Below are 25,763 nucleotides of genomic sequence, written 5' to 3'. Positions count from 1 at the left end.
ATCACACAGTTCAGAGTAATTTGCAGTAAAGTTCGTGCCACGGATTCCGGACGAGGTTGGTTGGCAGAAAAGTTAGTTCAAAGAAAAGAGAACAAGCCCTTGGATTGGAGAAAGATTTCAAGCACTTTCACTGCGGCTGAATGAAATGAACAACCGGATTTGCATAGTACCTTAAAACGGAGAGGGAGCTGTAGCTGAGGCGGACGTTCCTGGCGGTTCCTGCAGGCTCACGGTTCCTAAAGCGAATGTCGGACTGACACGAAGTAGGAAGCTAAGGGTCCTGCGCCACCCAGGGAAAAAACAAGCAGCAGAGCAAAACAACGAATAAACGGTGCGCTCCTTAAAACCCAAGCAGGGTCCGACCTTCCTGGCTATCCGGCCCACTCTAGCTCTGTACAGCGAGTTTGACTAGAGTTGGGGACCTGGCTTGTAGTTTGGGCGAACTGGTTGGTCCCACCAGCTCAAGGGAAGAAGTTTCCTGTAGGATCTTCTCTGTCGGATTCTGAAGATTCAGACCTGCAGCAGGGCTTCACCAAGCGTTACAGTCATTGTAGGGGTTCTCTTCTATCAGATCCTTATTGGTTCTTTCGTTCCAGTGACAACTCTGCCTTTCCAGTTCCAGAGACCTGCTTTTTATGCAGTTTTCCCCCATTCATACAGCCTGGCTGTCAAAAACATACAGCAGGGTGGCTGTCCTGGCAAGGACAGTCACCCAACCAATCAAACAGGAATGTGACTTGGGTTAGCAGGGGAACCCATGGCAGGGGTCCTCAGACCCCTTCCTCACATCCTGCCTACCCAGACTTTCAGGCGCCTTAAGGAGGGCTTCTGTGCAGAAGCCCGAGAAAAGATGGCGAACAAAGGAATCAACTCCTGTTTGGCACGCAGAGTAAAACACGAGAAAGACTTTAACAGAAAGAAATAGCGAATAAACCCAGCCGGAACCAAAATAAAATCTAATTGGTCAAGCGGGTTTATGTTTGAGGCTAATATAATAGCCTAAACCAATACCATGGTTATATAAGATAACTGCAGCAGAAAAATTAGGGTAGTTACCACTGCCACCAGCCAAGTCTTGATGTAAAGGGAGTGTGAAAGTGCTCCAAGAGAAACAGACAAAAAGGGATAAGAATTAACCCTTTCCAATACTCCATGTAAGATGGGGTGTACTGGGTCTGTGGTTTAAAGAGACAACATAAAGTCAATGGCAACTTTACATGTTTCTGGGAGACAGTAGTCAGACCCAGAAAAATGGAGTCTGTGGAAAGTCTTAAAGACAACCCTGTGTCACTGCACTGAAGGTGCTGTGTAACACACAAAAAGAATGGTGCTCATGGAGTAGGTGAGGCTCCAGAGCCCAAGATCACACAAATGGTAAAAACACACACAGCAAAACACATTTAAGAGTGGGAAAAAGGCTCACACTCTTACCAAGTGAAAAGAATAAATCCTAGAAATCCAGCAAAGCTGTTGAGGGACTCAGTAGGTAAGGGATACTAGCCATTTATGAGAATTCTCCCTAACAAAGCGCTACCACACCTGAAAGAACGCAACATGGCCCGGATCACAGACCCACTGCCGGCAACGTGGAACACTGTCATACTGGAAGAAAGCAGCGCGCCTCTGGAAATGCAAGAGCTCGACGGGGCCGCTCACCCCAATCTGGGGTAACCCAGACTTCTCCCCCGGGGCTGGCCCCGAACAACTTCGACATATGGCAGGAGGGCGGACGGAGGACCATGGCGGATTTCTTTGAGAGTGGGAACCTGCTAAACTTCGAGGCATGTAAGGCCAAATTCCTGAGCCCAGAGATGGAAAGATTCTGTTACGCCCAGCTCAGGCACTGGCTATCCAGCGTAGCGGCCATGAAACTAGGCGGCAGAGACCTAACCACCCTAGAGCGTTAACTCACATCGAACCCCCCCAAAAGGGCAAATATCGACCTTATACAAACTGTTCGACAGATCGGACCCATCCAGAAAAGAACCTTATATGCTGAAGTGGGAAAAAGACATTGGCAGAACCATCGAGCCTGAGGAATGGAATCAGATCTGGTCCCGTGTCCACAAGAGTTCTCGATGCACGACAATTAGAGAGGGTGCCTACAAGGTGCGTTACAGATGGTACCCTACCCCAGAGGCTATGAACAAATTCGACCCGGCCATACCCCACAATGCTAGAGGGGCTGCCCCGTCCTGGGTACGCTGTTCCACCTACTCTGGTCCTGCCCAAAGTTCACACTGTTCTGGAAGGCGGTCCTAGAACAAATCAAGGGGATAACGGGCCTCACAATTCCCTGGGACCCAGGCATCGTCCTCCTGGGAGTTACGGACGAGGGCCAATTCTCGCTTACAGGCCTCATAGCGGACTTATGCAACTAGCTCTTGACGGCCACAAAGATCTCCCTTGCCAGGCTCTGGAAGAATCCAGAGGGTCCAGCTATACAAATGTGGTGGTCAAAATGTTGGGAGACTGTGGCGGCTGAAAAAAATCACAGCCATAAGATTCGGCAATACCACCAAATTCAAACAGATCTGGTCCCCCTTCCTTGACTACACAGTGAAATATCCAGGCCTGACGAGATAGCCCCCCAACCTCCGCTGGATGGGGGAACAGGCCTAAAGCACACATGCCAAGGAGGGCAGAATAGGCCGCAGCCTCGCCACCAGCAAGCACCCGCGGGACCAGCCCGGCTTCCTCCTTCGCCCTGGAACCCTGGGAAGACTGCATCTCATTGGATCCCCGCACCTGTGCAAGTGGAACAATCCGCCCCTCAACCCGTCAATCTAAGACAATCAGCCCCCCCCCACCCTGCTATTGACGTTCCTCCCCGAACACCTCTGCCCCTAAAGACTTGCCCATTGTTGGGTTTTCATGGTTTGTTTCCTGTTTGGTCCGTCACCTTTTTTGGGGGGGGGGGGGTTACCTTATTTGCATGCCTGCTGTGAAAGGCTTCTTTGAAGATGCACTGTTAAGCTTGCATGTATAAAAACCAATAAAAACATATCTGAAAAAAAGAAGAAAAAAAGAAGGCTGAGCCCCTCACTGATCAGATCATCTGAAGACTTTGCAAGAAGTAACAAGGACTCATTTGGACCAGAACTGAAGGTACAGTCTACCTTCCATCTTCCGCCAGTGAAGGAAGGCCAAGAGTTCCAAGAGGGAAGCAGGATCCCTCCCCTAAACATCTCCCAGGGAACAGAGGGAGATACCGGACTCAGAGGACCCGCTGAGTAGCTCCAGAACCGGTACCCAGTCAGCACACAGCATGTCCTGGTAGTTTCTGACAGCAAGCTTCCTAGGTGGGAAGTGCCGGAAAGTCTCTGGACAAAGGACAAGACCGTTGCCTGCTAACACCCTGCTGAGCTTTGGGCCATCTGCTTTGAAAGGACACAAGCCCTGCGAAGAAGCAAGGAGGAGCGCAACACAAGGCCCATCCAGCGTCCATCTTTGTAATGCCAATTTCCAGACGGTCGAGTCTTCGAACCGCATCTGGCTGCACCGCTGACTGTTGTCACGGCGTGTCACCAGAGCCATCCGAGATGCCCCGACCAGCATTCCAGATCCTCCAACCAGCACAGAGACAACGATACTTGGCCTCGAGCCGCCGCGCCCGACAGCCTGCAGATGTCCGTCCAGCCTTGCTTGCCAAACTGCCTACTGATTGGTGCCGCAGCTGTCTCCCGCCACCAACTCTGTTGCACGGGCTACGAAGCGCCCTGCAACAGCCTGGACGCGGTCGAGCACCAGGAACTTCTTCAGCACCAGTAACTTTGTGTTTCTGCCCCCGTGGTCCTTCTGTAAAGGCCCCTAGAGACAGTTATGACCCTTTGCCCCTTTGGTGTTGAAACCAAGTAATCTTCAACTATAGGACTGATTACTTTACCAACTACCCTCCTTTCAGTATCCACAGTGCATCCCCTTCCTTCGTGAAACTGTGTCCTCTGTGTTCTTTCACAGTGTGGGTTGTAATTGTAGTGTGCTAGAGCTGTGTTGTAGTAATAATAAAGCAGATAATTTTATACAACCTTGACTGGACAGTCCCTTTTATCATTGGGTAATAAATTGTATTTTCGCTGTGTTGCAACTAACCAACGATCCACAGCCTTGCAGAGATAAGCCTGCCGCTCCGTCCAAGGAAGTCTTGTAATTTGCTTGCATTCCAATCTGTTCGGATCCCTTCTAGTGTACTAGAGATGTGGGGTTGATTGATGGTTTAGAAACAGATATTCATCCCTGGACCACTGGTGGCCCGGAAGTTGATTCGTCACATTGGTGGGAAGCAGTCGGATCAGTTGGAGCCGTGAGCACAGCTCAGTCACCCAATGATAAAAGTACTGATGCAGGCAACGTTAAGTCACTTCTAGGTAATAGTAATAGTCATGGAGCTTGACATGGAGTCTATAAAATGCATGGCAAAGGAGTCCTGTGCCTCTTATGTCAAGAGAGGGGACTTCCCCACAGCACTAAGGTTAATAAACCTGAGTTGCTGACCAGCCTCCAAGCTTGGGTAGAAGTGAGGGCGGTTAGGGAGAAGACCCCAGGGGACGGGCTAGGCCCTGTGTACCCGAACGGGCAAGACCTTCCGGAGGGGGGTAAATGACGTGGACGACCGCATGAGCAGTGTCTCTCACCAATCATCATGCGGGGGGGGGCAAGTGTGGTTTTTCTACACTAAAGAATGTCAGTGAGGACAGGGGCTAGTGTGGCATCCCGCAGGTCCCAGGCCTCAGCACAGTCTCTAAGTGGCCCTGTAATTGGTCTGGCTGTAAATGAGGTAGTGGCTAGGAAGCTCCTGCTCAAGGAGAGGAGACTAGTGCTAGAGGAACAGAAACAATGGGACAAGGTCACCATAGAGCTGCGCAAACTGGCGCTTGAAGAGCAGAAAGAGGCTAATGGGTCCTCCTCCAGTGAGAACAGTAGTAGTGGCTCAAACCAGAGTGCCAGGATAAGCTCCGATGGCACATCCCCAAAGATTCAGTACAGGCTTATGAAGTGGGGAAGGATATTTTTGACTGGTTTGAAGCACTCAAGCTGGCATTCCAGCTGCAGGAGGTGGATGTGGTTGCAGCCCTAATGAGTCGCTTACTGACACCAGGGACTGATGCAATTCTTCAGTTAACTCTTGAGGAAAGGCCCGTTTATGAGAGCATGAAGGCAGCCCTCCTCAGGAAGTTCTGTAAAACCCAGAACAGTATCTAAAGAGCTTCAGAGACCTCGGAAAGAAAAGTGGGCAGACCTTTGAAGCGTTCACACACTTGTTGAAATATCTGAGCGGGTGGGTGACTGATAACAAGTTTGGAACCTTTAAAGGGCAATTTGATTGCGTGTGAGCATGTGTTGAAAAATTGTGAGGTTGACCTACAACAGCATCTTTTGGACAAGATTATCACAGATCCTAGGGAGCTTGCAAAGGCTGCCGACAGGTTTGTGAGTACTCCAGTCCAGAAAAAGGCTCAGGCGAGCACACGTAAGCAGAAAGAGAAATCAGCGGACAAAGTAAACCAGGATGGTGCGAACAGCCGGTTTTGTACCGGTTTGGGTCTGGTGCGGGTCTGTGTGGCATGCAACCTTTGGTTTGTCTCGCTCATTCACGCCGTAAGTACTCTTCTACTTAATTGGCAGAGGCCGGCATGTCGCGCTCTGACTTAGTCATGCGCATACATAGCAATCGAAAAAGCTAGATTAGCAGTGCAAAGCAGTGATTATCCTCACACATGCCACTCACCTGCGCCGCCTGGTGATACACCCTACCATTCCGATAGTGGCCCCCAATGCTCCTCTAATCATACTCCTGACCTGATTAATGCCACCACATCATCTGTCATCTCCTCTTCTGATGTACATCCTATGATTACATCATCAACTGATGGTTCAGCCCATGCCTTGGCTCCAATTCCTAATGCCAGTACTGCTTTTAACTCTGAATATGCTATTTCCACAGAGACTCCTGCCACATTGACTCCAGCTTCTTCATTAAAGTCTTCTTAACACGCGCTTTCTTCTAGTGCACGGAGTGGAGGTTGAGGACTTAACTCACGGTATCCTCCCCAGACTTTCTGGCCTTTTCCGAATCCTGGCTAAATGATGCCATCTCTTGCGATGCCATTCTTGCCATCCCAGATAATTATCTTTTTCGTGCTGATCGGACGGATGTGGGGGTAGGGTGGCCCTTTTTGTTAGAAACATTACATTGTCACCAGGTTCCTCATGAGGCCCCAGATGACTGCGAAAGCTTGATCGTGAAACTAAACATCTCTGATATCACTTCCATCTCTATCGTCATCCATCGTCCCCCTAGGACGCTTCCCCTCTTTGAAGAACAGTTTATCTGTACCTTAAACAAAATCACCAGATGCAACACTCCTGTCCTGGTTCTAGGCACTTCAACTACTGGGCCGAGGCTCCTACTGACACACCCACTGCCTCATTACTGGGTGCTCTTGGGGATATTGCCTTCACGCAATGCTCCTCCGGCCCTACACTCATTGCTGGCCATACCCTTGACTGGGTTCTTTCCCACCTACTTACTGTTGTTAATCTCATGGTATCTCCATGCTTGTGGTCCGATCACCATAGGATTTCTTTTTATGTCAATATCCCTGGGCCCCCTGCTAGGCTTGACACTAATCCCAGACTAACTATTGAGTCAATGAATTGAAGAATGCCTCTCCAAAAAAACGATCCTCCTTACTTAGTGCGTCTCTGGGTTCATTGGATCACTTTGAGAGGGCTGACAAATTAGCCAACAAAAAGCAAAAGACCAAGTAGGATACAAGGTCACACAGCCGCTCTCCAGAACACCCAATCTACGTGCATCGCAGTTCCAAGCCAGCTAGCGAGAGGAACAGTTCCACTCCTCACTGGTCTCCCGCCTATACTGAAGGATGCGCCACAGCGCTGACATTTTTCTGGGCAGTTAACTGCCGTCCTCATGGTTTTCGTACACCAAGTCACCATCTATGCAAGCATTCTACCATTTGCTCAGACTTGCCCCGATGAAGGATGTGTAAATCCGAAATGCATTGGCAAATGTTCTAGTCTGATATAAGATGCTAGTGGCTTTTTCTTCCTCGCTAAGAAGATATTAGCAACGCCTCGCAGCACAAGACGTATTTTTCTTTTACAGAACTACTTGTTGATAAAAATCTTTTTTGAAGAATCAATGGATTTTCATGGTTATCATCATTATTATTTTTTCTGAATCTGCGAACATTTAATTTTGGAAAATATTAAGCTTTGGAAAGTTTGCATAACCAATATACCCAGATTGGGTGTTCTGGAGAGCGGCTGTGTGACCTTGTATCCTACTTGGTCTTTTGCTTTTTGTTGATTTCGAATTTGGGTGTCTCCTTATTCATCTCAGCCAGCCCCCTTTTACAATTTATGGACAAGGAATTTCAAAAGAAATTAATTTTCTAACAGAAATCATTATTTGTGTAACAATCACATCCTGTAGTGGTGCCCACTTCTTTTCGCTATCTGACAAATTAGCCAGCCATCTCATTGCCACACTGGAAGGTGCTATCAACACCCTAGCGCCCATCAGATCTCGACAGGTGAAGGGCGAAATTGAACAAAAACTGGTTTGATAAGAACATTCTTCTTCTCAGAAAGGAGAAACGGTCCGCCAAACGTCATTGGCGCTAACCCCTCTCCATCTACGTTGGCTTCTAATAAACTTCTAATCAAGCAATATAAAGTTGCCATTGTAGAGGCTAAATCAAGTCCAGTTCCAGGGAGCTTTTTGCCATTCTTAAAAAATGTAAGTGTAAACCTTGCTTAGCTCCTGGCCCAGTTAAAAATGATGACTTGTGTCAATCTATTCATAATGCTTTTACCAACAAGGTCACAGCCCACCAAAATGCTACTCATGTTTTAAGGAGCTCACTTAATCTTACCAAAGAGCTGCCTGTGGCCCCCGGTGTATCAGTTTATCCTGTCACCACTGAGTCGCCCATCTTTGTATTCTCCCCCTGCACCGCGACCTCCATTGCTCAGATGGTTTTGCACATGAAACCTACTACGTGCCGGGGAGACGTCTTTCCATCCAACCTTTTCATTAAGTGCATTGAAGTACTCTGTCCCGTGGTCACTAAACTTGTCAACCTTTCTTTTTCAGAAGGCTCTGTCCCCTCTCTTCTTAAGGAGGCATGGCTCTCCACCCTCCTGAAGAAGGATAATCTCGACCCTCTTGTGACAGATCGCTACCGCCCCATCACGAATGTTCCTTATATCCTAAAGATCTTGTATAAGACGGTCTATACACAATTCCAATACAATTCCTATACACAATTCTGGAGCAAAATAACATGTTGGGGACGCAGTCAGGTTTTAAAGCCCGTCATGGTACAGAGACAGCCCTACTTCATCTCAATGCCAATTTGCTTAACATTGTGGATCAAGGCCATCCTGCAATCCTAATGCTTTTAGATCTTTCTTCTGCCTTTCATTTTGTAGACCATGCTATGCTAGTGGAACGACTACAATCTTTAGTTCGCTGTTACAGCCTGGAATTCTCATGGATTTCCTCCTTTTTGGGGCCACAACATGCCAGAGCGTTAGTGGGGATGCTCACTCCGTGCCTACTCCCATCATTTGCAGGGTGCCTCAGTGTTCCTGTATCTCACGGTCTCTCTTCAATGTCTACATCATTCCCTTTTTGACATTGCTGGATGACCTGGGTGTCCAGTATACGGCTATGCTGATGACACTCATGTTTACATGAAACTCCGGACAATATGCCACCATCTCTACAGGATCTATACCGCCATCCATGATTGGACGGCCATCAACTTGTTGGCACTTAATACTACTAAAAATAAGCTCCTTATTGTGGCCACTGCACCTAAACTCAAAACTCTATCCCGGAGTTCTTGAGCTTTACCATTCTTAATGCAGTCATTCCTGTGGCAAAAAAAGTGAAAACTCTTGGTGTTACCTTTGATTCTGAGGTAACCATGAAGCAACATGTAGCACAGATTCGAAGGTCTTGTCAACAAGCTGCTCAGTAACATCCGAACTTTTGTGCCCCACGAGAACGCTGCCATTCTCGCCACTGCCCTCATAAACTTGCACTTAGACTATTGCAACAGTCTTTTGAGCAGCTGCTCTCAAACTGTTCTGTACTCCCCTCCAGGTAACCCAGAATAGAGCAGTTTGCGCTATTACCGGCCTGTCCAAGCGCACACATGTTACACAGGCAAGACAGGACTTGCACTGGCTCCTCGTTAAGCACAGAGTGACTCATAAGATTCTCACTGTGACACACAAGTGTATTCTCGACATAGCTCCTAAATACCTCTCAACCCGCCTTAAGCACTATACCCCATTGCGCACCTTAAGATCCAAGAACCAACTGAGACTTGTTCTGCCCCACTTCACACTGGCCTAAGGAGGTGGCCTTAGCTTTGATGTGCGCGGCCCGGCTGCCTGGAATTCCCTGCCTCTAACTCTTCAACAGTCACCATGACTGCAGATTTAAAAAAAGGAATGAACACAATGCTATTTAATCACCCCCCCATGACTAAATCTGCTGCCTCCTTTTTCTGACTTTAATGATCAATTTGACTCTGATTTCCCACCCGTTTCCCTCCTCTCCTGTTTTGTTCTGTATTGTTTTTTTGTGCGCCTTGAGGCCTGTGGGCGTGTGGCTTGACAGGAATAAAAATAAATTAATAAGGACAAAGGTCCCATCCTATGCAAAGTCAGGTCCCGAAAAGAGCAAAAGGGAAACCCCCAAACTCTAGTTCAGCCGTGCACACCGAAAAGAAGAGCGCTGGCACCCCTAACACTGGTACACATGCATTCTCACCACCCAAAGGTTGTTTCGTGTGTAAGGAGCTGGGCCATAGGAAAGGGGATCCTGCTTGCAAGGGCTTACCAAAGCAAGCCATAGTGAATGTTGGAATCATGGCGGAGGCCATCATTAGTGTGGGCCTCTCAGAGGAGGATTTCCCACTAGGCCAGGGAGTGGCCGAATGTGTATTGTCTAGAGCAGCATGTGTAAATCAATGGACACAAAACTCCTGCAGTCTATGACACCATGGCAAGTGTCACCTCTGTCACCCAGCAGTGGGTACAGCCAGGCCAGTATATTGATGGGCCTGAATTGGCCCGAGTTGTGTGTAAGTGGATTTGATGGGAAGAGTAAGTGCCCCTTGGCGATAGTAGAGCTCAGCTGGCGAGGTGTAACAACCCAGCGCCATGTAGCCGTCAAAGACTCTATCCCTGTCCCATGTCTGTTGGGTAATGATCTTCCTGATCCTGAAATAGTCGCAGCGGCTACATGTTCGAGGGCCAAAGAGAATGCCAGATTGAACGCTCTGAAAGCCTTAGGGCCTGGAGTGCATCCAGAGGGCTTGTTGGCAGGTCTGCGTGGCCGGTAGCCTCCAGTCCAGTTCCACAGACTGTTGAGTCACCTAGTCCTGCGGGAGAGGAGCTAGTAGCCCCGAAGACCCAACTTTGGTAGCAGGGGACCCCGTGACTTCAGAGTTGTCTGGCGCAGCGCAGGAACCGCAGGTGGGGGGCTAGGTGAGCGCAGATCTGAAGGGTCTGCCCAAGCTGAATGAGTTTGCAGCAGCTGGGGGCCCAGATCAGACAGACTTCTACACAGCGCAGAAAGAATGTCCCACTCTGGCGGGTCTGCAGAAGCAGGCGGAGAAGCAGGCTAAGGACGAGGCCCCTGGACTGTTCAAAGTGTACTTGGAGGATAGACTCCTGTACAGGGAGCCAAAGGATACTGGGGGCGAGGTCACCAGAAGGTTGGTAGTTTCCCAATGCCATAGAAAGTTTTTTTTGAATTTCCTTTAGCAGGTCACTTGGGAGTGACTTAGACATCGGACCAGTTGTCTGCAGATTTTTATTGGCCGCAGTTTGGCGTAAAAGTTGAGGAATTTGTCCGGTCCTGCCCAACTTGTCAAGCTTCTGGCAAGTCAGGTGTTGCCACAAAGGCCCCCTTAATTCCTGTGGTTGGGCGGCCTTTCGAGAGAATAGGCATTGATATTGTGGGTTCTTTGGATCCTCAAACTAGCTTAGGGAACCGATATGTCTTGGTGGTGGTGTACCATGCCACGAGATACCCTGAGGCTGTCCCACTGAGGAGCATCAAAACCCCTGTGGTTGTGAATGGCTCGATTGGGATATTCTCCCGTGTTGGATTCCCCAAGGCAATCGTTTCCAACAGGGAATCAAACTTCATATCAGCATATATGAAGGCTATGTGAGAAGAGTGTGGAGTCACCTATCGGTTCTCTACCTCCTTTCATCCACAAACCAATGAGCTTGTTGAGCGGTTCAACAAGACCCTGAAAGATGCGATAGGTGGCTTGGAAGAGCACTGGAGGAGAACATTGGATATTCTCCTGCCATGCCTTCTGTTCGCTTAAAGGAAGGAACCACAGAAAGGAGTGGGGTTTAGCGCCTTTTACCTTGTGTTTGGACAACCTCTACGAGGTCCCCTCAATCTAGTGAAGGAGGGATGGGAAAGCAAACCCTCATCCCCGTCACGAGATGTGGTGGCCTATGTACTCGGCCTTCGGTCTTGAATGGCAAAGTACATGGAACAGTCAACCAAGAATCTAAAGGCCAGTCAGGAGATGATTAAGCACTGGCATGACCCAAAGGCGACAGTGACGGTCTATTCTCCAGGCTACCGGCTGTGAATTATGGAACCTGTCAAACCCAGTGCCCCTCCGGACAGGTGGACTGGCCCGTAATGTGTGCTGGAAAAGGTCAGTTAGGTGAATGATCTCATTGATGTAAAAGTACCTAAACAGATGTGCAGGGTCTTTCAAGTCAACTGGCTAAAACCCCATTATAGCCGGGATTACTTGGTCATGGTGTTAAGAGAATGAGGAGGAGACCAATACCCTCCCAGACCTCCTGCACATTGAAGCCACAGAAGGGTCAGTTGAAGGTGTCAACCTTGCAATGGACCTGTCAGAACAGCAACTGACCGACTGTCGCCTTTTTACTGGGACAGTTTGCCGGTCTGTTTTTGCTGACTCCCGGTCACACAGATTGGTGCACTCATGATGTGGACACTGGAGACAGTAAGCAAGTGAAGAGTAGACTTCACTGGATGTCCGATAGGTTAGGGACACCAACAAGGAGGAAGTTTCCAAGATGGTGTCCCTAGGAGTGATAGAGTCATCTCACAGCCTCTGGGCTAGAGCAGTGGTACTGGTCCCTAAAAAGACCAGTAGTGTGAAGGCTAAAGTAGTTTTTATTGTGTGGACTACAGGGGGCTCAATTCTGTCACGAAGACAGAGGCTCACCCCATTCCTCAGGCAGATGAGCTCATTGACAAGCTTGCCGCTGCCAAGTACACGAGTACTTTTGACCTCACAGAAGGTTATTGGCAGGTCGGATTGACAGATGGAGCGGAAGAGAGATCGGTATTCTCAACCACAGAAGGACATTATCAGTTCACAGTGATGCCCTTCGGCTAGAAGAATGCCCCTGCCACTTTTCAGAAGATGGTTAACCAGGTTTTGCCCAGACTGGTAAACCTCAGCATCGACTATCTAGACGCCATTGCTGTGTTCAGACACACCTGAAAGAATCATGTATCCCACCTGAAACAAGTGCTTCAGGCGCTGCAGAATGCAGGCTGGACTATCAAGGACACAAAGTGCCAGATAGCGCAGGGTACCATGAATAACCTAGCCACCTGGTCGGTAGAGGTCAAAAATAACTTCTTGAAGTGAAGGTACAGGCTGTGAAGGATTGGGACATCCCCACCACACAGACACAGGTGACAGCCTTTCTAGGTCTTACCGGGTACTACCGGTTGTTCATCAGAGGGTATGGGACCATTGCCATGCCCCTGAATGATGTAACGTCCAAAAAGATGGCAAAAAAGGTAACTTGGACCCCACGCCTGTCAAACCTCCTTTCGGGATTTAAAGGATGGATTGTGCAGAGCCTCAGTTCTGAAAGTGCCAGACTATGGTCAAGAATTAATTATCCAGACAGACGCCTGTGATTTTGGGATTGGAGCAGTGTTAGCGCAGCTGAACTCTGAAGGGGTAGAGCAACCTGTCGCCTACATTACCAGGCGGTTGACAAAAAGGAAAGGAACTGGGCTGTCAAAGAAAAAGAGGAGTATGCATTTGTGTGGGCCGTAAAGAAGCTGAAAGCCTACATCTTTGGGTCTCACTTTACGATCCAGACAGACCACATGCCTCTGTGATGGTTAATGGCCATGCAAGGGGAGACCCCTAAGCTTTTGCGGTAGGGCCATATCTCTACAGATATGGACATCCAGCACAAGCCAGGCTCTCGGCATGGAAACGCAGATGGCCCCAGCCGGTACTTTCGCCTTGATGACGAACCAAACCCTCAGTAGGGTGGAGGTTCACATGTTGAGGCTGGGGGCATGTGAGGAATTCGACCATCCGACAGGGAGAGTGCGCTCACCTGGGCTTTTTTGATTTTTGATTTATTTAAAAGAATTAAATGATGGGAGATCAACCTCCCGAAAATATGTGGGGCCATTCCTGCACATATTTTCCACGCTCATGACTCTGGGAGGACACAGCTTACCAGCGCTGCCCTCCTCCGTAATGTGTAGCCGACACCTGAAAGCTGTGGGTACATCAAAAGCCTCTGGCTGTGGGCAGCCCGATTAGCATTCCAAGGCCCCATTGATTAGTATCTCCATTGGTACACCTTGCTGGTGGCGGCAAATACTGAAGAATGTTAATTATCAGGCCTCAGAGAAGGCCTGGGTCCAGGAAGTTACGATGGAGACCAGAGACCAACACCTCTTTGTAATGCAATGTGTCAACTTGGTACTAACACCCCTCCTTGGTATGAAAGGGCAGTGAATTCTCCTGTCTGGAACTACCCCTTTCAGAGCAGAGAAGTATGTGAATTGTAGGAGACGAAGGTCTGCCTGCAATCCCCTACTTCAAAGGAGGCCCATGTTGTGACCAAGCGCTGCATAGGGCTCAGTTAATTAGGGAGACACTTTGATGTACAGCAGACAGGAACATTGGTGGGACTTAGAAGTATATGTTGTCATCCTTCCCCTGTCTGCTGCCAAACGCTCCGATTCTGACCTGAAGCATCACTATAGGTTGTTGGTGGGGACCCAGGATTGGTTCATAAAGGTGGGCTTGCCTGCACCAATCACTGGGGCCCGTTTGACTTTAAAAGAGGGCTGAGCCCCTCACTGATCAGATCATCTGAAGATTTGTAATTCCAGAGTGCATCCCTTTCCTTCTTGAAACTGACTGTCCTCTGTGTTCCTTTACAGTGGGGGTTGTTATTGTAATGTGATAGAACTGTCTGTTGTAGTAATAATAAAGTAAATTTGTTTATACAACCTTGACTGGACAGTCCCTTTTATCATTGGATAACTGTATTTTTGCTGTGTTGCAACTAACCAACGAACCACAACCTTGCAGATATAAGCCTACCGTTCCGTCCAGGTTACCAAAATTGGACAAGGTCGTCTTATAATTTACTTGTATTCCTATCTGTTCAGATCCCTTCTGGTGTACTAGGGGTGTGGGGTTGATTGATGGTTTAGAAACCGTTAGTCCTCCCTGGACCACTGGTGCCCCAGAAGTTGATTCATCACACCGGGAAGGGGTCAACTGTGAGTTCCGTTGGTTGAGGGAAACCCCCAGCTGGTGAAGAACATCTGCTAGCCATTGGCAGGCGTGCACCGCCTTCTCGGGTGAGCTGGCCCTGATCAGCCAGTCGTCCAGATGGGGGTATGGATGGTGACCCTCCAGCCGGAGGAGGCTGGCCACTGCATTCATGATCTTCGGGAACACATGAGGGGCCGAAATGAGGCAGAACGAAAGCACGCTGTAATGGAAGTGGTCCAACATGACCGTGAACTGCAGGAATTTCCAGGCCAGCTGATAGATGGAGACATGACGGTACACATCTTTGACGTCTAGGGAACCCATCCAGTCCCTTGCGCATAGTGACTACGCTATGTGTTCTGGGATGATCATCTTGAAGCGTTCAAGAGGAAAAGAATAGGTTGAGGTATGACAGGTCCAGGACTACCCTCAGGCCAGCCTGGTTGTTTTTGGGTACCGCAAAGATCCTGGAGTAGAAGCCGGAGCCCCTGTCTGACTGAGGAACTGGCTTCACTGCCTGCATGTCCAAAAGAAGAAGGATCTCCTGCAACCGTGCCAGGGGACCCTAACTGAAGCAGAGGATGAGACGAGGGCAGAGGAAAAGGAAGAGGAAGACTGAAGCCTGTGGAGACTATCGAATGGATCCAAGGACTCCTAAAACAACGCTTCCAGCCATCCGTGAAGAGAGCCAGCCGCCACAGGGAAACTGTGTTCACTGACAGTTAAGTCATTGCTTTTTGGCATCTGAGGTGGGAGCGGAGGAGGAAAAAAAGCTTGGCAAGGTCCTTTGATGCTTCCTCCTGTGGTCGCTGAGGACCTGACTGGCCATCGCATGCCGCAGTCCCTGAACACCTTGAGGGTGCTGAAGGAGCAGGGTTTGAAGGCAGACCTATCCTGGGTCCGAGGGAAGGACTTTAGTCCTGGTTTGGTCAGGATGGCCAAGGTCTTAGCAGTCTGCATTGAGATCTTCTTGTTTGTCAACTCGTCATCAGTGGACGAATTAAAGAGGTCCGTCCCTTCGAACGGAAGGTCCATTATCCTTCCCCTGCACATCTGAGGAGATTTGTGACATGCATCCACGCCATCCGCCTCATCTCAACACCCAGACCAGAGACCTCTACTGGCCGTGTCGATGTGTGAGCCCGAGGACTCCATGAGGACTCCCGAAGGGACCATAAGGGGGACCCACAGGAGGACGCCTGGGCAGTACCACCTGCGGAACCACCTCCTTGATGAGGCCTTTGAGGAGCCCCAAACTGGGGGAGCGCGTAAGGAGGAGGAAGTGCCCAAAAAAGCAATCATTGCAGGCCGCTGGATCACGGGGCTGCGCTGGGCCTTCTTTCCTTACGAGGCGCCTGGAGTGGGTATTCAAAAGGCTGAGAGGACTAAATGTAACCCGGCGAAGACCATCAGCCCCCGACGTAGGGCCCGGCACCTCTCCTCGAGGGAAGAGGACTAGAACCCTATTGAGTAACCCACTCTGAAGGCGAAGGAACTGGTTGAGGTCCCGAGCCAGGATTGAAGATGGCTACCAGCCTTGAAGGCACTTCTGCATGCTTGTCCGCCATCTTTGGGCCTGGCACCATGCCCTGGGAGGGAGGGCACAGAGGACCCACGCCATGTGCTTGCTGCAACATTGATGACTCCTTGCCCCCCAACCCAGAAGCAGAATTTTCGCCCTAGATGGACTGCTCGAAAGAGCCCCTGGGCCCCTCGGACTGGGGTCCAGTAGCCTTGACGGCCTCAGGTCTGTTCGAGGATTGCCTGGAAGAGCCCCTGGGCCCCTTGGCTTGGGAACCGGTAGCCTTGACTGCCTCAGGTCTGTTAGAGTCCAAGGTCCCCCTTCCAGTAGGAAGCCCCAGAAAGGAGTCCCCTTGCTTAGGGGTCATGGTAAACAAAGGACCTACCTTTTCTTGACGCTGAGTCCTTGCGACGAAGTCCATTAGATGACCGGGAGACGAATGGAAGAGATTTCTCCAGAGTGAAAGACAATTCTTCGAGGATCAGTGACTAAGAGCTGCAAGCCACGCATGTGTCCCAGTGGTGGTCAGGCTCAAGGCAGACCGCATGGGGTTTGAGGCAAGGAAGGACCGATCGCAGGATGCGCATCACGTGAAGCCACCTGCAGTTCACATGCGCCATGGAGGCGAGGCACCGAAGGGCGGTGAAGAAATTCAAACAACAAAAAAAGGGGAGCATGTGGAAAGTTGAAAAGTTCCTGCGCTTAGCTGCCGGGTCCGACACCGTCTGTGCGGATAAAGGGACCAAGATGAGGTGCTGGAGGGCAGGGTGTTGAGGGCATCATACGCGTGGGGCGCCCCCACGCGCTATGCTAAACATAAAGGGGCAGCTAATTTTTTGCTGACAAAGGTTCCGGTACCGTTTCCATGTTGGGGGACGCCCACAAGGATGGAGGAAAGGGGCCGGGACGTATGAGTAAAACTAAGATGATAGGCGCAACAAGGCCAGAAAATACATATGCTTTGTTTAGCCAGCATGAAATTGTTGACCATACAAATCTCCTACATGTTGAATTTCCACATAATTGTTACTTCTTTAAATTTCACCATGCATTAAAGTGAAACTGAGTACTTCCCTCAATACGCAGCATCGAGCACAAACATTCTATGCTATTCTCCACATAAATCATACCTCCTATTTATTTAAGACAAGATCACACTCCTGTTACTTTATGTACACATACCCAGAGCTTCTAATAAAAATAGGTACAAGTGAATGCCAATATTTTCTTAAAGAGTGGAGAGAAATTATGACAAGTGTGGGAACGCTGGCGTGGGCATGCAACTGTAGATTTATGTATTTTACAGGACACTTGCATAGAACCTCACAAACACGTCAGGCCACCCAAGCGATCCATCTGCTATGAGACAATCCTGATTAACATGCCATGCAGCATGGAGTTTTACAGCTTGCCTAATCCAGGGCACGCACACTTAACCACTTGCACTCATCTTGCAATCTTTTAGTTTCCCAACGTGATGTGGTGAAAAATTGGGACAGCTCTCTTCCCTTCAATGTCATACACCACAATTTGCTGAACTATTGCGGGGAAAAGTGTATAATCCATGAATGCATGCATATGCTCCATAATAAGGTCCTACTTCAAATGGAAACCCTGCTATTATGAAAGCAACACATACACAAGCAATTTATATCAGTGTACCATAGTACAAAATCGTCTGTCAGACAAATGACTTCCCACTAAGCATGGATCGCCTGTATGAGAGTATGGGGATGAAATAAGCTCTTGATTTGCCAAATGTGGTGCTTCAATTGTAGTACCACAGGCTACTCTTGTCATTGGATTTTAGAGCACTTCTCCACAAGCTTGTGACAAAACGGTACTGTATGTGTACTGGTGTTTGCTCAGCCTCAAAGTCAAATCCTACACTCAAAGATGTGCAAAGTCTCCTCAAAAAGGTTTTTCTTGTATTTAGAATAAAAACATTTAAAACATACAAATGTTCTCTCTTCTCTTAAAAATGTTGCGGAAAACTATTCAAAATTAAACACAAAATAATGCATTCCTACAGCCCCACAATTATAACCTAATATAACAGTATTCACACACGTACATATTTTTACAGACAAAGGATTTTAAGGACTTATGATCTAATTCTCCTTTGAGTTTCTCTGTGGTTATACTGCCCAGGGTATTCTACCCAGTTTAATAACGCCTGGGAATCTACTTGTGTTCGTTGGGTTGGTGCTGCCAAAACATTCACCATAGAGTGTCCCCTCTCCTGGTTCAGGGACTTGGGAACATGCCCCATCACCGGGGAGCCTGACTGGTTGCAGACTTCCGAAAAAGTGACTCCTACTGCCATAGCCTATGAATAATTGACTGACGAGCAGGCGCATCAGAGTAAACGCAGTTGTCCAAAAGTGGTCTCATGTGAGGCAATCGGGGCAGGGAGGACATGGATGCACCTCCTAAACCCTAGAGTATTTAGCGCAAAAGGCAAGTAGGCTGCAAAATGCTTCTGCCTCACACAAATGGAGAAAATTACTGTGGGTTGGGCCCAGGAGCACGTGCAAGGGAGGTGCCGCTAGAGTGGGGGCATCACATACTGCTCCCTATCATGATCTGGTCCAATCTTTGATGACTATCATCCCATTAGTATGGAGGAAAGATGACGTGAGGTGGGAGTAACGTGGGGTTGTGAGCGTAACAATGCAGTGATATATGCAACCCCTAATCAACCACCATGTAAACCTTAGTCACTGCGCCTTCCTGACTCCTAATGCCCAATGTAATTTGCCCTTCTGCCAGTTCTATGTATGAGTTTTGAACCTATTACTTCTCTACACCCCCAACTCCCTTGCTAATTCCAGCAATGCTCCCCACATTGTCCGCAGCAGTTGGCCCCTTGCCTCGGCTGTCGAATTGTTCCCCTTTAGGACATGGCCAGCATGTGTGGGATCCAATGTTCCTTAAGCTTCCTCACTTTCAACTTCCCTTGGCCTGCCTTGGGTAGAAGATCGTGCCAGGCAACTTGAATTCGATCCTGATCCAGCATTTATAAGCGGAGAGGTCTGGCATTAAGTGCAATATAAGTAACCAATACATAAAATAATTCAAACACATCCCAATGGCACCCTTCTGCTGTTGAGACCAAAATTCGTGCTCCATTCATCTCTACTCGTACACCTCGCCACTCGTACAACTGCCACAAAGAAACAATCCCTCATATTTCTCGCCATTCTGAGAAGTAAAATTACATTTCATGCAAAAATGATTTGTATGTTTGGCCCATAAACATGTCTCTGCTCAACCCTTCCAGATTATGCTTGCATGTCACATTCATCCTGCTCTGCCCCACAAGTGTTCCTGTGCAAACTGCAAATGATCCTACAACCCCAACAACCCCAACCCATTTTGCCTTGCATAAGTGGCAGTCATTCCAACCTGCTCACATACTTACCGTCCCCACCTTTACTCCTGCATTTCTACTTCTTCTCACCCCTAAACTGTGTGAACTACTAAAACGATCACACACTAACCCTTTCCTCTCCCCCAGCCAAAATAATAGAATTCTCTTGTATCGAATATCCAAACAAACCACACAGGCTTTTTATCCCACCCACCTCTTCCCTCCAACTAGCCCCATCACTCCCCCTATTGGTAGAGTTATATAACTTGACTTCAAATGTAGCATTGTATGAAACCTTCCAGAATTGACCCACCCTTCACAGCCTCCCAATGCAATGGGGCAATAACTCTACTTTCCCATAGAACCCCTTGCGGCTTAGATGGAGAGTGCCCACCTCAGGTGATGTAGTAAGGTTGTGGTTGTATTCCAGTGTTTTTATTGCAAAGGTTTGTTTGAAACGAGATGCAATTAAATAGTAAATCATGTATTCTACGTGGCCACAAATGATTTGGAGCCTCTTCCGATGCACCTTAGTCAAGAATATCATCTTCAAAGCAGATGATGTTGGGAACGTCGCTGAAGGTCCTGAGTTATGAGGCACTGGGACACAAACGACAAAGGGAAGTCCACAATAGCATCCTCATGACACACTCCTTCAGGAGTGATGAATGTCAGGGGGTTTGATTCAGGATGAAATGTTAATTGATTTTGTGCACCTTTTACATTTATTTTGTATCATTAAGGAGTCCAATTCAGATTACTTGTGCAATAGCTCAGCACACAACCAAGAGCACAAACCGAGCACTTGCTCATTTACTCAAGAGTCAACATTCATGGTTGGGAGTTGTCATTCATCCCATCAAAAGTCATTATGCCCTCTTTTGTACATTTAGGTCTTCCCTGTCACTAACCAGTTCTTAAAACACAGGGTGCATCATTTAAAACACAGGAGGCACATCCTGTGATTATTTTATACTTCTGTGTCTTTGTCAGGAGGTAGATGTAATTGTACCGAGGGAAGATAGCTAAGTATGTTCAACTGTGAAACTCTACATCATGCAACAAATTAACCACATACCGTCCAGAAAGCACTTTCAAAATAAAATGAGAAACATCCAGCAAGCCAAACAAGCACGCAGCAAAAACTGATGCGCTTGAGCTAATACTCTCAATAACAGCCCAAGCACGATTCCACTGTTGAATCAATTCAACATAATCATCAAAGAGGACTTCAGAAAATTGTTAATGGAAAATAACAAAGCATGCTATCCAGGTGACCACAGCCCCAGGTCATCTATGAAGAAATGATTGCCAAAGAAATCTATGCACTCTATTATTGCAAACTGATGAATTCCTCGCTGTAAACAGGAATTATACCAAGATCTTTCAAGATGGCACATGGTAAACCACTACTCAAACACCACCAAAGACTGGAAAGATCGCACCAAATACTGACCCATCCGCCGCATACCCTAGCCAGACAAAATCTAATACAGCTATGTATGTATACAACAAAATCCATAAACGCAGAGTCCAACAACATACTAACGCACATGTAAGTTTCAGACCAACGTGAGGAACGGAATCAGCACTTTTATCTATCTGGACTAACTGTAAAATAAAAAAATATGCAAACGCTACTACCATTACCTCAACCCTTATACTCGCAGATATATCAAGGGCTTTTGTCACCATGAACTGTGGATCCTTAATCAGGGGATTGGAACAGGTTGGACTACATAACATTACAGGTTTCCTCAGTGATAGACCAGAAGTCACCTGGCTTTCTACTTTCAGCTCTACCTCACGAAAAATTATCCAGAATTACAGATTGTGATGTCCCTGCTACCCCAGTTGCAATGGTCTTTGGCCTCAACAGTGAGGAGTGGCACAGTGATTCCACAACACGTAAATTCATAGACGCAATTCTATTCTCTGCTAGGAAGGCTATCCTAATGGGGTGGAAATCGGTGGATGCACCGGATAAACAAAAATGGCTAAGCCTCTTAAGCAAGAACTTACATGCTAAGTGTGGTGGCTTGAGAACACTGCTATCTACTACACGTGCTGATAAATTCAGTAGCTTAATGGAGACCTTCCTTTGATATAACTGATTAGTGGTTAAAAGATACAGGGTAGTGGTCGGCTTGTCTATTATCGTGTTCGATTTTCCTGGATTGGTGCACAATGGGGGAGGGGAGATGAAATGTGGGAGGGGGCATTGTTGTTGGAGGTACCACTAAACATGACGCACACATGTGCACGATATCTTTGGAGCGAATGCTGTAACGTTATATTTTGTAACGTCTTTGTTATGTACATCTTTCAATAAAAAGAATACATATAAAAATTTAAAAATAAATACTAACTACAAGCACTCCTGTGGTAAGAGCCATCTTTCAACCAGTTAGCAATGTCACTTGCTTCACAACTTAAGTTAAAGTATTTCTTCTGAGGGAACAAGAAACACACTGGTGTTTGTTATACTTGTGTGATTGCCATATGCAAATACAGGTTATGCTCTACTCCTTTTGAATACCTTATATCAGAAGAACAGCCCTCCTGCCACTCTTGTTTCCCCACTTCCGCATTAACCAAGTGCTGACTATGGTTCTCGCTAACTTTTATACTCCTTTGGCTTGGGCAATGTGAGATTTAGCCAGTTCCTCTAATGACCTCTTTCACATATGGACAATATGTTTCACAAACAATGGGATTCTTAATTATCCCCTCTTGGCTTTGGCAAAATGGTTCTTTTGAACTCGCCTTGGTCTGTTTCTGTTTTGGCAATAGTTGTTTGTATTGGTCTCTTTTAATATTGCCCTCTCTTGTTGCCGGCACTTATTCTGACCCACATGAAAACAATCACGCCTTTCTGGTCTGTTTGTCAAGCTCTAATTCTGCCACTTTCTTCTCTTTGCATCAGCTTGCTTTCTAACCGGATGGTTATTCAACTTCACATAAGTTTGGTATTGAAAATACAGTGTGTTTTGCCCCTTTATTCTTGTTATATTATTTCCAAACTTAGGGCAACCCGGCTTGGCCAGCAGGCGATCACAGAGCGCTCCGGGTCACGGTACAACGGAGAACTCACCTGGTCTGGCGTACACGTCCTCTCACTCTGCTGCCTCCAGGTCTTCTATTTTTGCACAGCCCGGCAACCTTCTTCCTTTGGTCCTTTGAGGCCCGTGCCACTCAGAAAAGGAACGTTCTCTGCTCCAGATGCTTTCCGGTGCTCACCTGTCACCGGAGCCCTCCTCGCTTTGGGGAAAGCTTCCAAAGCTTATAATTCACGCTGCGCGACCTCTGCAATTCTGGACTCCAGGGGGAAAACCGTTAAATCCAACGCTTCCCGCTGTGCGACCTCTGCAATCAAGGTCTCCAGTGGAAGAGACCCTCTCAGGAACGGCAACTGCTCGACACACGACAGTGGTCCCGGCGGCTCTGCTCTGCTCCAGATTCTGCTTCTGCTGCAACGTGGAGAAAACACAACTACTCCACCTGCTACTGCTACTCTCTCTGGACTGCACCCGACGGGGCTTTTTATGCCTCCAGTCTCCCTCAGGTGTGGGCCATTAACACCATTAGGCTGCAACTTGCAGTCTCTTGCCTCTGTAGCCCTCTTCTTCATCCCAGTACTTGTGGAATTGTGGGACTTGGGAGTCCACAATGTTAAATTCCGTTTTTCTCATGAAAATATCAATGTCAGTTTAATTTCTCTCCTTATTTATTTTCCCAAAAGGTGTGTTATAAGGAAGAGTTTGGTTTCACAGGGGAATTATGATCTAAGTTGGTGATATTTAAGGAAGCATCATTAATGCCCCGTGAGGACCATAGGCACTTTCACCTCTATGAAGGTATGTAACTTTAAAAGGGCTTTTCTTCCTTCCAATGCACAACTGGTTATTATTGTTTTCACTTACATTGAGATGGGTGGCTTGGGAAATTAAAAGCTCTCTCTGACAACAGGCCATGGCATATTCCAGTATTCCCGATACTTCCTTTTTAGAGGAAGACAAATGCTGCGTCTCACTCAACAGAGCTCTCCTGGTCCCCTGGGGCCCTTCTCCTCCCAGGTGATTCTCTTGGCTAATACCACCCCCAGGGTCAGGAAGTGTTTGCCTGTCCCCAGCCACCTGGGAGGTGACTTTAGGTAGGGTCTTTGTGAGGACTCTGTACTATTAATCACACTCTGCTCAGGTCTGGAGCCCGTGCATCTGCGCAAGTTGTGGGGTTTTTGCTGTGTTCATCATGCATGTTTAGGTGTGCACAGCGCACCCAATAATTGCTGCTCGAGCGTTGGAAATGTAAGTGTCTCAGGTGCCAAGGGATATATAATAAAATTGCAAGCCCCCAATTCAGGGGTGGGTATTGTGAGGGGTCAGAAATGAGAGGCGGACAAAAAGTTGGAATGCTTTCAACATCAGACATTTTATGAACTCAGAAGGGTTGGATAAGGCCCTTCTGTCCCTATCCTAAACAGAGCCTCCCTAGCTAGGAAACTAAAGCTAAAGATCAGTCTGAGTCTTGTCATAAAAACTATGAAAACAGTCCCTGTGTTCAAACTATATCTGACCCTCATACTTAATCAAAAGGTGCAAGGTAAATGTTCTGAATTTTACTTAATAAAAGAGTGCATAGAAAACAAGCATGGAAATTCAACAAATAATCCTTGAATCCAGGAGGGGTTCCCTTCCCCTGGTTTATTTAGGTAGGATAAGCAAAGTGTTCCTTAAAGTCTTTTTCCCAAAACACTGTTTGGAAGTTAGCAAAATAACTCTTTTCAACTTTAAAGGATGGAAAAAAAATTCTATTTGTTCACAACTACTTCAAGTCTCCTTCAGAGTACTTTTCCATGGATGGTTTCCCGGTATAATCCTCTGCCAGGAATTTGTCCTTTGACTCGTTAGCTCTCCTGGTATACTCTCCTGCCAGGTATCTTTCGATATGTCTCTTTCTTTCATATGCTTTATGGATTACTTGGTATATATACCCCGGCCAGAAATCCCCTTTCTGGAATTTGCAGAGCCCCTGGTGTACTCTCCTGCCAGGTATCTTTCCCCAAAAAGAGTTCACTGCAGGATGTGCCTCGGTTTACCAGGTCTTTCTACAATGTTCACTTTCTTACACTCCTTCACTGATTATACCCGTTACTTTGCATTTTGTATTTATTGTTTTATATAGTGCCTTAATCCAATGCACTTTACAATGAACAGCAAAAAATACATTAAACATGGAACAGTAGAAGCAATAACGGTAAACATGAGTCAAACCAGAAAGGAAGGAGGAGGAGAGAGAGTAGTAAGTAAATTGAGTAGTAGGAAGAAGGGAGATTTAGCAGAGAAGGGGAAGATAAAGAGAACACAGAGAAGGGTACAAGAAAGAGGGAAAGAAGGGTGAGAGGGGGAAGGAGTACTTCAGGTACGGTACTACTGGCTCCAACTTCCCCCATATTGACATCTCATATGGAGGTTTGTTCAAGTGCTTTCTTTTAACCTCTTCATTAACATCTATTGGCTTGTGGCAATGCTTGTTACAAGTTTCCTCAAACTGACATTTCATATAAGGAGATTTTTACAACTTTTGCCTTTTAACTTCACTAACATTAATTTGCGTATAATCACATCTGCTGCAGCTTTCCCCATATTGGCATTTCAGGCATGAAGAATTGTGCGAATTCAGTCTTTTAAATGAACTTGGTCGGTATTCAAATGGCACTTAACTGTCTGTGTGCTTGTCATTACGCCCAGTGGTTCCCACTATCTTTGGGCCAACTCACTAGTGTTTTATTGCATCCCCGACGTCCAGCACAGTGCTGCCACGAAGAATCACTGCGAGAATGGCATCCCCCGGTTGGCAGACCTGTTTCCAGCTTTTTTCTCGGTCTTGCGTTCACTCGCGCATAATGCAGCTGCTTCCTGTCTTTCCGGCTTTGTCGCACCCGGTACAGATTCCCTGCTGCTGCCAGTTTCCTTGTGGCTTTTCCCTGGAGCCTGCCACGCTCCTCCAGGAACACTTGCCTGCTTCAGGGCAGTCTGCTACAGCAAGTCTACCTTGTCCAGCTGCACTGCCAATCGCTTCGCCTGGACTGTGCCTTCTTTCCTCCATACACAACTTCTGATTGCTGATGAGTCATCTTTAAATGTCCCCTGCGCAGCTGATTCATCCTACAACTAGTCTGCACGTTGTGCTTAGGGCATCTTTCAATCCACCTTAACTCTTTGTCACTCTTCTTCGGCTCAGTACCTGAGGCAAATTGGGAGTT

At 47.5% G+C, this 25,763-nt stretch overlaps 1 protein-coding gene across 1 annotated transcript in view; it reads right to left on the bottom strand.

Annotated features, from left to right (window-relative positions):
• The window catches only part of CIBAR1 (CBY1 interacting BAR domain containing 1), a 956,902-nt gene that overhangs the window by 198,408 nt on the left and 732,731 nt on the right, over window positions 1-25,763 (bottom strand). The gene's annotated exons all lie outside the window — the stretch shown is intronic.

Source organism: Ambystoma mexicanum, chromosome 5q (genome assembly GCF_040938575.1).
Source record: "Ambystoma mexicanum isolate Mex_15411 chromosome 5q, UKY_AmexF1_1, whole genome shotgun sequence".
NCBI lineage: Eukaryota > Metazoa > Chordata > Amphibia > Caudata > Ambystomatidae > Ambystoma > Ambystoma mexicanum.
This window is presented reverse-complemented; position numbering and strand designations above follow the sequence as displayed.